Here is an 8,935-nt window from a genome sequence, read left to right on the forward strand (position 1 = left end):
CAAAGTAATTTTCTCATTATAAAAGCAGGCTATGTTATTTATGAACTGGAAACTCACATTTGGCCTAGTCATACATATTTTTCAGGATATGCTCAGTAGTGTTTATATGTCATTTTGGTCACATTGTAACATTTTTAAAAAATTTAATGTATTGCAACAATTACCATTACAGATAGAAACAGTTTTATCATAAAAATTAGTATAAAAAAATATAACTTTTACATTGCAAATCTGAAACTGCATAGTCCCTAGTTTCCCCCATCTGAAAAAAAAAAAAAAACATTTATTTTTGTAAGATAATATCTGATAGAACAAATATTCTGAGGAACCCAACTATCATATTATAAACAATATACTAAAAAAATCTACCATATATTATACCAGATGAATTAGCAGGCATATTCTATACAACTATATAGCATTTGTATGCCTATTTTAGATTTTTTTTCATTTAATCAATCTAAAGACATTGAAATTTTATTGTTCTTATAAAGGTATTTATTCCCATGCATTCTCATTTGGGTTCTGTGTTGAGTTGATGCCAGCTTTGACCATCACACACAGAAATTGCAATTGCAGAACTGCACAGTCCTTGGGATCTTAGAACACAGAAGGAATTCAATTAATGTTAGTTTCGTTATCCTTTCTCCACCTACTTCATAAATAAATGCTTGAAAATGCATAAAGAAACTTAGAAGTTGGTATTATAATATTTTCAGTAGTCTGAAAAAGTTCAAAAAAGTCCTTCTAAAATCCTAAAGAGAGGCTTCTTAAAATTGTTTTTAGTCATTTATGTATCACTAGGTGCTTCCTTTCTTAAAAATATTTTCTCCACCTGCCCACAGATACTTGTATGTTTTCTATTCACTATTTGGCTTTTTCACTTCTTTTCCTCTGTAAAGAGGGAAATCATCTTAGGAATTAATTAAGCGTTGTGCCTATTTTAACCACAGCCACAAGTTTACTGACGCTTCTCCTGCTGAGAGGTGACCTCAGCCCCTTCTTCTCAAGTTCTGGTGGGATCCGTGACTGCTTTTACCAATAGAGTGTATTGGACATGATGCTATGTGAGTCCCAAGGCTAGTTCATAATAGACCATGCAACGTCCTCCCTGGACTAAGAAAACACTCATTCTTAGAGCACTGAACTGCTTTCTTATAGAAATACAATTATCCTGAGACCATTATGCTGGAGAACCTTCATGTAGGCATGCTTGTTGACAATCCCAGATGAGCCTGATCTTCAGCCATCCCAGGTCAGACACCAGACAGGTGACTGAAGCCATCTTGAGAAAGATACTCCCAGTCCCTCTGTCCCAACTCTGCCATCTGAGTCACCCCCAGCTATTTGAGTCATTTTAGTTGAGGTCCCAAACATATGGAGCAGAGCAGAGCTGTCCTTTCTGTGCCTTTGTGAATTGTTGACTCTCAGGATCTGTGGGCAGTTGTAGTAGTTTGTTACACAACAATCACCAGCCAAAAGAAACAGTATTAGTCATTTACATCTTATTCATGCATATAACATTCATCAAGGGCTTAATGAGGCAAGACATTTATTAGCTTTATTTCAGGTTGGACGAATTTCTCTAATTCCTTCTGAAGACCAGGCTTTGCTAAAATTTGGGCTGTGGAGGCACTGGGCAAGATGTTAAGCACATTAGGAGCTGGGCATAAGTAAGCAGAAGGGCAGTGCAAAGGACAGAGGAAGAAAATGAGAACAAGAGCAAATGGAGGGAAAAAAAATAATGTCAGATTTTTTCCTTGACCCAGGCTGACTGTACAAATTTGCATCTGGCCCAGAAAGCCAACATGAAATGGCAGAGACACCTTGACTTCATCCAAGGAGTCATTTAGTTACGAAGGACAATCAAGCTTCATTCAGTGGTCATTTCTGGATAGGAAAAATAGATGCTTTATCAATTTAGCACATCAGTCATAATGACTAAGGACTGGAGTTTAAGTAGCATGAACTTATGAAATAAAATTTTAAAAATACTGATATTTCACTGCCTTTTTAGAAATACATGTGAATGGTCAGATGTAGTCAAAGATGCCTCAAACATGTGCTGTAGAGAGACATAGTTACTTTCCAATAGCTTTAGAAGCCTCTGTAGGGAATGTCTATGAAAGGCATTTCTGAAAAAAAATGGGCTAAATGAAGGAAGATGGGAAAGCCCTAAAACTGTAAAAATAAGGCTCCATAGAAATGTATTGTATGCTGGCCTCATCCAAAACAAAAAGAAAATTTTTCATGTGACCATTCAGTGCTCTTTATATATCACGAGCCTTTCATTTTCAAGTTAAAGCTATTAGATACAGCACTCTATTTTACATCGAAGTGATCCTTAAATAACCATGTTCTTTAAATGTTAGCAACTTAACTTTTACACATTCTCTCCCTTCCCTTGCTCATCACAACTTCTAGAAAATAATTGTACACTTGTATCTTCTGCCCCCACTCGCTTTCACTCCTCATTGTGGAGGGGGCTTCCTTTGCAGTTTGACCTGTGTCCCTACACTCGATGGAAATTGTGCTCATCTGGTCTCCTCCCAATTGCCAAATCCAATGAACTTTTAGTCCTTATCTGATTTAGTATTTAACTCTGCTGCCTGTTCATCTTCTTATTATATAATGATATATACATATCATTTTATGTGTAATTTTTATTCAAAATGATATATGCTCATTGCAAAAAAATAATTGGAAACTACACTGAAGAGTAGAACCAAGCCCTCTCCTCACTATCCCACTTGTTGGGAGAACCAATGTTCCCAGCTGAGGTTCAGAGGACCAGACATTTTTCTGTGCACAGTTAGTATATAATTTGAAATTTCAAACCCAAACTGAATGAGAGGATTTGACATGAAAAATAAACTATCCTTTACTCTCAATCCTCACTTTTGATAGCCACTTATACAAGTATATTTCTTTTGGCGGTTATATCCATTATGTTTGTGTTCATTCATTTATTTATCAATTTAAACTATATCTAACTACACCCTTCATCATGAAGAATGAGGAATTTTGCTGATCTCTAAAACTTTCTCACTTCCTTATTCCCACCTGTCACACACTTCAAACTCTAAAAGGTGTGTTTTTATGTATTCAGCTTTTCTATTTGCTAATCTATGCCTTCAAATAAAATACAACCTCCTATTTCTTGACTCACTCATTTTAGGCATTATGTCATACTTTATAACACCGAATTTTACGTCACTTATCTTTTCTAATGACTAAAAAGAATTATTTCCTTTGTCTATAGGTAAATTAAAAAAAAAAAAAAACAGCATTTACAATAATTATTTAAATGTAGCTCCCTGCAGAATCAAGTGGTGTGATTGGACAATGAGTAGAGATGGTTCCCCTGTCACTAAGTTTGTGCCCCTGGAAAGAGCACATAGCTAACAAACAGGGAAGGAAGGAGAGCACATTGCTTTTATTTGTTTGTTTATTTTATGATGCTATACTTTCTCCTTATCATTAAGGTCACTTAACTTTTTAATCACATGTTTTATTACAGGAAATTCTTTCTCATCTAGGACATATTTTCCTGGAGCTGTCTTATTCCCTGTTCTAATTTGTACTTTAGACCTAGTACAAAACCATCATCCCGGAATTATTTTTCTTTTTTAAAGTCTTCTGCTATTTATTTTAACATCTTATTATACTTTGTTCTAAAAAAATAATAATACAGCAAACCATCTTCTCAGTCCTCTGCAGAGAGCAAATTAGCATTTTCCGCTCTTATATTGACTTGTAGAAGACATTTCATTTTCAAGAAAATCCCAGGGGACAAAAATCTTACAAGTAGTGTTTGAGTAGATTTCTTTTCATGTAGAAATTGCAGTAAAAATTGGTGGTCTCAAATAACAGGCATTATTGAGTAGATGCAACTTTAGTATTTGGAAAGGATTAATAACTTACAAAGACTAACATTTTACTTATTACTAGTGCTTGTAATAACAAGATTTTTAGTTCATTGAACAAATATTTATCCAGAAATCAGTATGTTCTTAGCATTGTTTCATGCTCAGGGGATACAGCAGGTCCTCATGAAGCTTATTCTATTTGATGAAGCAGAGGCAAAAAATAAGAAACATAAAAATTAAATATAGAATGAAAAGTCAATTGTTGATGATGCTAGAAAGGTGTGATAAGGGAGTGCTGGGGGAGGGAGGATGGGACAGAATTTGAGCAGGGCACACCCGGGGGGGGAGTCTCTGTGAAAAAGTAACATTGTTTTTTTTTACCTTTTATAGTTTCTTTTCTTCAGTTTATTATTTATTTATTTATTTGTTTTTGACAGAGGCTGCCGCAGGTCGATTTGTACAAAGAGAAAGGAGGACACCAGCCCCACGCAGATAGAAGCCCAGGGGTCACACCAGTCCTGTCCTCACTGGCAGACACAAGCCTCTACACTGGAGCCTTTGTGGGGGTCTGGGCACCTTGGGGAGCCTGAGCTGCAGCAGGAACAGGAGCTGGAGCTGGAGCCGGAGCCGCAGCCTGGGCATTGGTTTGAGCCTTGGCCTTGGCCTTTGGCCGGCAGAGCCTGAGACCCTTGGCAATGCGGGCACGAGCACGTTTCCCGAGCTTGGGGTGAGCGATGTAGGCAAGTCGATTGAGCTTGCGGCTACCGCCCTTTGGGATCTTGGGCTTGACCTCCTTGGGCTTGACAAGGGCCTTGATAGCCTCGGCACGTGCACTAATGGCCTTGGCGTTGTTGGCCTGCATCTTCTTCAGGCCCTTCTTGTTGTGCTTCTTGGCAAAGCGCATGTTCCTCAAGAACTTGGGGTCTACCCCTTAAGAGATTCGTATCTTTGTGACCGGGGTTTCTTGATGCCATTTCTGTGCCATTTTCGTGACTGGTTGTGCGTGGTGTGGTTCTTGGACTTGGCCATGTCTGCACCGAAGACCGCGGCTCCTGAAGCACCTCGGACCGGAAGAGAAAGAGAGCTCGTCAGTTTATTTTTTAAAATTGTTTCATTTCAAAATAAGCACAAAGTTACAGAAAAGTTGGGAGATATAATACAAAACTTTTTTTTTTCTGAACCATTTGAAAGTAAGTTGCTGGCTTGTTCCATCATTTCTGAATATTGTAGTATATATTTCCTAAAGACAGGGAAATTCTTCTACATAAACATAATACACAATAGATTAAGTATTTTGTTTCATGGTCTCACTTTTTCCCTTTGTCAAGCTCCTCTGTCATCTTGTTCGATAAACAGTAAGCAAGTCTTTCAAGGAGGATTGTCTATGAGTAGTAAAATTTTCTAAGTCTTGCATAGCTAAAAATGTCCTTAGTTTTCCTGAACTCTTGATTGGTAGTTTGGCTGGGCATTTAATTTTAGGTTCCAAATCATATTTTTCTCTGATCTCAGTCTTCAAGCATACAATGTTTCTGATGAGAAGTTCGATTCCCATTTATCAGAAGCAGTAAGTAGAGGCTTTTGAGATCCTCTCTTTACCCTTTGCAAATCTCTGTCTAGATGAGGTCTTTCTTCTTCATTCTTTGCTCTTCACTCTATGTGCCCTTTGAAGCTGAGAACATATGTGTTTATGTCTAAAAAATTAATTATCTTATTATTTTTCTGGTAAATTCTTTAGGATGTTTTGTTCTCTTCCTGAAACTTTTCCAAAGATCATAACTCCCCTGGATGGATCCTGTAAGACTTCAAAATTTTCTCCTACATGTTCCTATTTTTCTTTTAGCCTGGTATCTAGATTTCCTCAGGTTTTCCAGAAGTTCTTTTTAATTTTTCTCAATTTCAGACATTGTATGTAAACTTTCTAGTAAGCCCTTCTTGTTCTTTAGTATCTACGAAGACATATAAAATTATGTTCTGTGTTCAGAATTACCTGTTTCTTTCAGGGTTGGTTCATTGGTTCATACTGTGTGTGTGTGTGTGTGTGTGTGTGTGTGTGTGTGTGTGTGATTGTTTTTCCTCTAATATGATATTTGTCTATTTAAAATCATGAACTGAAAGCTAGCTCACTTGGGACATTCTCTGGCTGGGGTTCCTTCTGCTAGCATATAATCCTGTTCCTCACCAGGCCTCTCTTCACTGAGAGGTGTGGACTGTGAGCTCTGAGCCCACAGATACCTTTCTTTTAAACAGCATGAGTAGAGAGCAGAGAGCTTATTCTGGGAATCCCAAACCAATTTTTTTTGACAAGTAGCACTAGAAGAAGTGGTAACTGGCACAGCTATTCAAACAACAAGCACCGCCCCTGATCTCTAAGCCCTACCCACTCCCGAAACCGGACCTTTTATCTCCAGGTGGGGAGCATTTCCGAGGCACTACCATCAGGGAGCATGGCTTCTCTCTCCATGGCAGCCTCTGTGCATGTGTGTGCACACCTGGGCTGGGCTCCTACTCCTGTATTTCTGAATATATCACATATCTTCCATCTTTTCAGAAATTCATCAAGATTAATGGCTTGCATTTGAGAACTGCTATAAATGTATTACCCTTAGTACTTTTAGATTTTATTTCAATCGGATTTGTGGAAGGAAAAGAGATATATGTATGTCCAACCTGTCACCTTGAACCAGAAGCCCTACTTTCTTAATGTGCAAGCCCTCTCCCTCAGCTTGCTCTCTGCCACTTCATTAACATTTATGTGTCCCATCAGTGCTGACTCCTTTCCTTTTACCTTTCCCTGGATGTTGATGTTCCATCCTTGTCTACCTCCTCTGTTTCTACTTCAACTTCCACTTTAAGCCAGTGAACCCATTATACATGACTAGCTCTCATCTCTCTTCTGGGCTCCGGTTTTGTATTCTCTACTCACTATTGTCATTCAGACCATATTTAATTTTTCCATCCAATGTCAAGAAATAGCATATACTTTTTTATTATTAATAAATTATTTTTATTACGTTTACTATTTTAAATAATTTTTAATTTTATAATTATTAATTTTATAATTTTAATTATTAAACTGTTCATAATTTTTATTATTAACTAATCAATTAATTAATGCTTCAGTGATCCAGACTGGCTTTAAGGTAACCTTTCTACTATACCATACTATTACCTAATTATTTTTCACAAATAACTGGGAATAATTAATGAATATTGATGAATAATTAATGAATGAATGACTTGCTCACCTTAGTGTGAGCTCAACCCTGGGCCTCCTCCTTACCAAAATTTTTATATAACTTATTTGTTAATAACACAATGTATTCATATTTCATTTATCTCTCCCCACAAAAAAATGGGCGCCAAAAAACTTGAAAGGAACAAAAAACCACACCAGTTTCCAGTTTCCAATGACAACATGGCAGTATACTTCTATTTCTAATTTCAGTTACTATAATCAAACTTCTGTTATATCAAGTTTTTGAAGCTAAAACACTCAAGGCAGAAGTTTTCACTTACCTAATTGGCTACCAATGTAAGTGCAGATTTGATCCATCTGTCCCTAAGTGGATATGTGTATCTCTGCCAGGCTGCCCTTTGTTTTCTCTTTAAATTACCCTTTTAAAGACTGATTTCCCATGGAAGAAAAGCTAATAACAGTCACTTTTCTAGTCTGAGCATTTCAACTATAACTTTTGATGCTGGACATAGAATCTATCCAATTCTGCCAGAATGGGGAAAAGTTTCAAATTAGCTAAGGTTTCCTACCACTATGGATTCTTTAGATGTTTAAAAGCAAAAGAAAATAAAACAAGATTCTTTGTCCACACGGTACAACTATCCAGCACCTAATAAAGTGGTGCAGTGTAGACAATGATCTCTTTCGTTCCGGTTTTAATCATTAACTGGTCCAGCCAATCTGCCCTCACATTCAAGGATTCCAAGAACGGTTACTCACATAATCTTCCAAAGAAACCATAAAACTTTTTTTTAATTTAAGAAATTGTAGGCAAAGGGGATTTTCACAGATTTGGGATCATAGGTCAAACTTTCTCTGGATATTCCAAATAAAAACACTTCATATGAATAATAATAGTAATAACAGTAATAAAAGCTAACATGTATTAAGTATTAGGCCATACTCTAAACTCATTACATAGAATATTTCATTTAATTTCACAGTAACTTTTTGGGTAGGTATTATTATTAGCCCATAAAGAACTGAGGCTTAGAAAAGTTAAATGTCTTGGCCAAGTCATTTCTCCAGTTCATAAGTGGTAGAGCTGGGACTTGAACCCAGGCAATCTGATACCAAAGCACATTATTTTTAACTACTAGGAAATGTTATCAAATGGATTTCACCTTGTACGTCAGCTTTGATGATAATGACAGTATGGCACAGGATGTTGAAAAAAGTCAATCAGCAGACTCAGTATGACAGAATACTAACACTGACCAATGATGTCAACCATGAGCACATTAGAGTTGGGGATCATATTTATTCTATATACTTGCCCTCTTAAGGAAAGTGAAAGAAAAGGGGGGGGGGTGGAGACAAACAGACAGATTATTTACCTGTGTATCTGTAAACAACTCTCAGAAAAAGCATAGTTTAGGTTAGAGAAATTCACAGAATGTACCAAATGCTGACAGCAATTTGTCTTTCTTCATGTTAGGTTTATAACAAAAAACTACTAGTGATTCAAATATTTGTTCCACTTTATTTTCCTTCCCCCACACACTGCTGGAGTGTTTTTTTTTTTTTTTTAAGTGAAGAAAGTAGTATGAAGAAGAAAAGAGGAAAGGCAAGATGCTTAGAAAACCATCACTTGGGTGATTGAGTCAACTGTGTTCAATTTCAAGGAAATTTCAGAAAAAATAGAGAAGACCTTAGTTTTCTTTTCAGAGGGCTCAGATAGTGAGAACTTGCACAGGTAATTAAGGTGGGATCATATTTCTGTGATAGTCACCCATGTTACATTTTTCTCCTGGTATTTCTCACTTTTCTTTCCCCTAATTTGAGCAGACAGTCTTCCCTGTGTTCCTTGACTTAGGGTTTGATTTAAGGC

General features: G+C 36.8%; 1 pseudogene; it reads right to left on the reverse strand.

Moving 5' to 3' along the window:
- Nucleotides 1–4,383: 4,383 nt before the first annotated feature.
- On the reverse strand, nt 4,384–4,952 carry LOC118531435 (large ribosomal subunit protein eL29 pseudogene; annotated as a pseudogene).
- Nucleotides 4,953–8,935: the final 3,983 nt, after the last annotated feature.

Source organism: Halichoerus grypus, chromosome 9 (genome assembly GCF_964656455.1).
Source record: "Halichoerus grypus chromosome 9, mHalGry1.hap1.1, whole genome shotgun sequence".
NCBI lineage: Eukaryota > Metazoa > Chordata > Mammalia > Carnivora > Phocidae > Halichoerus > Halichoerus grypus.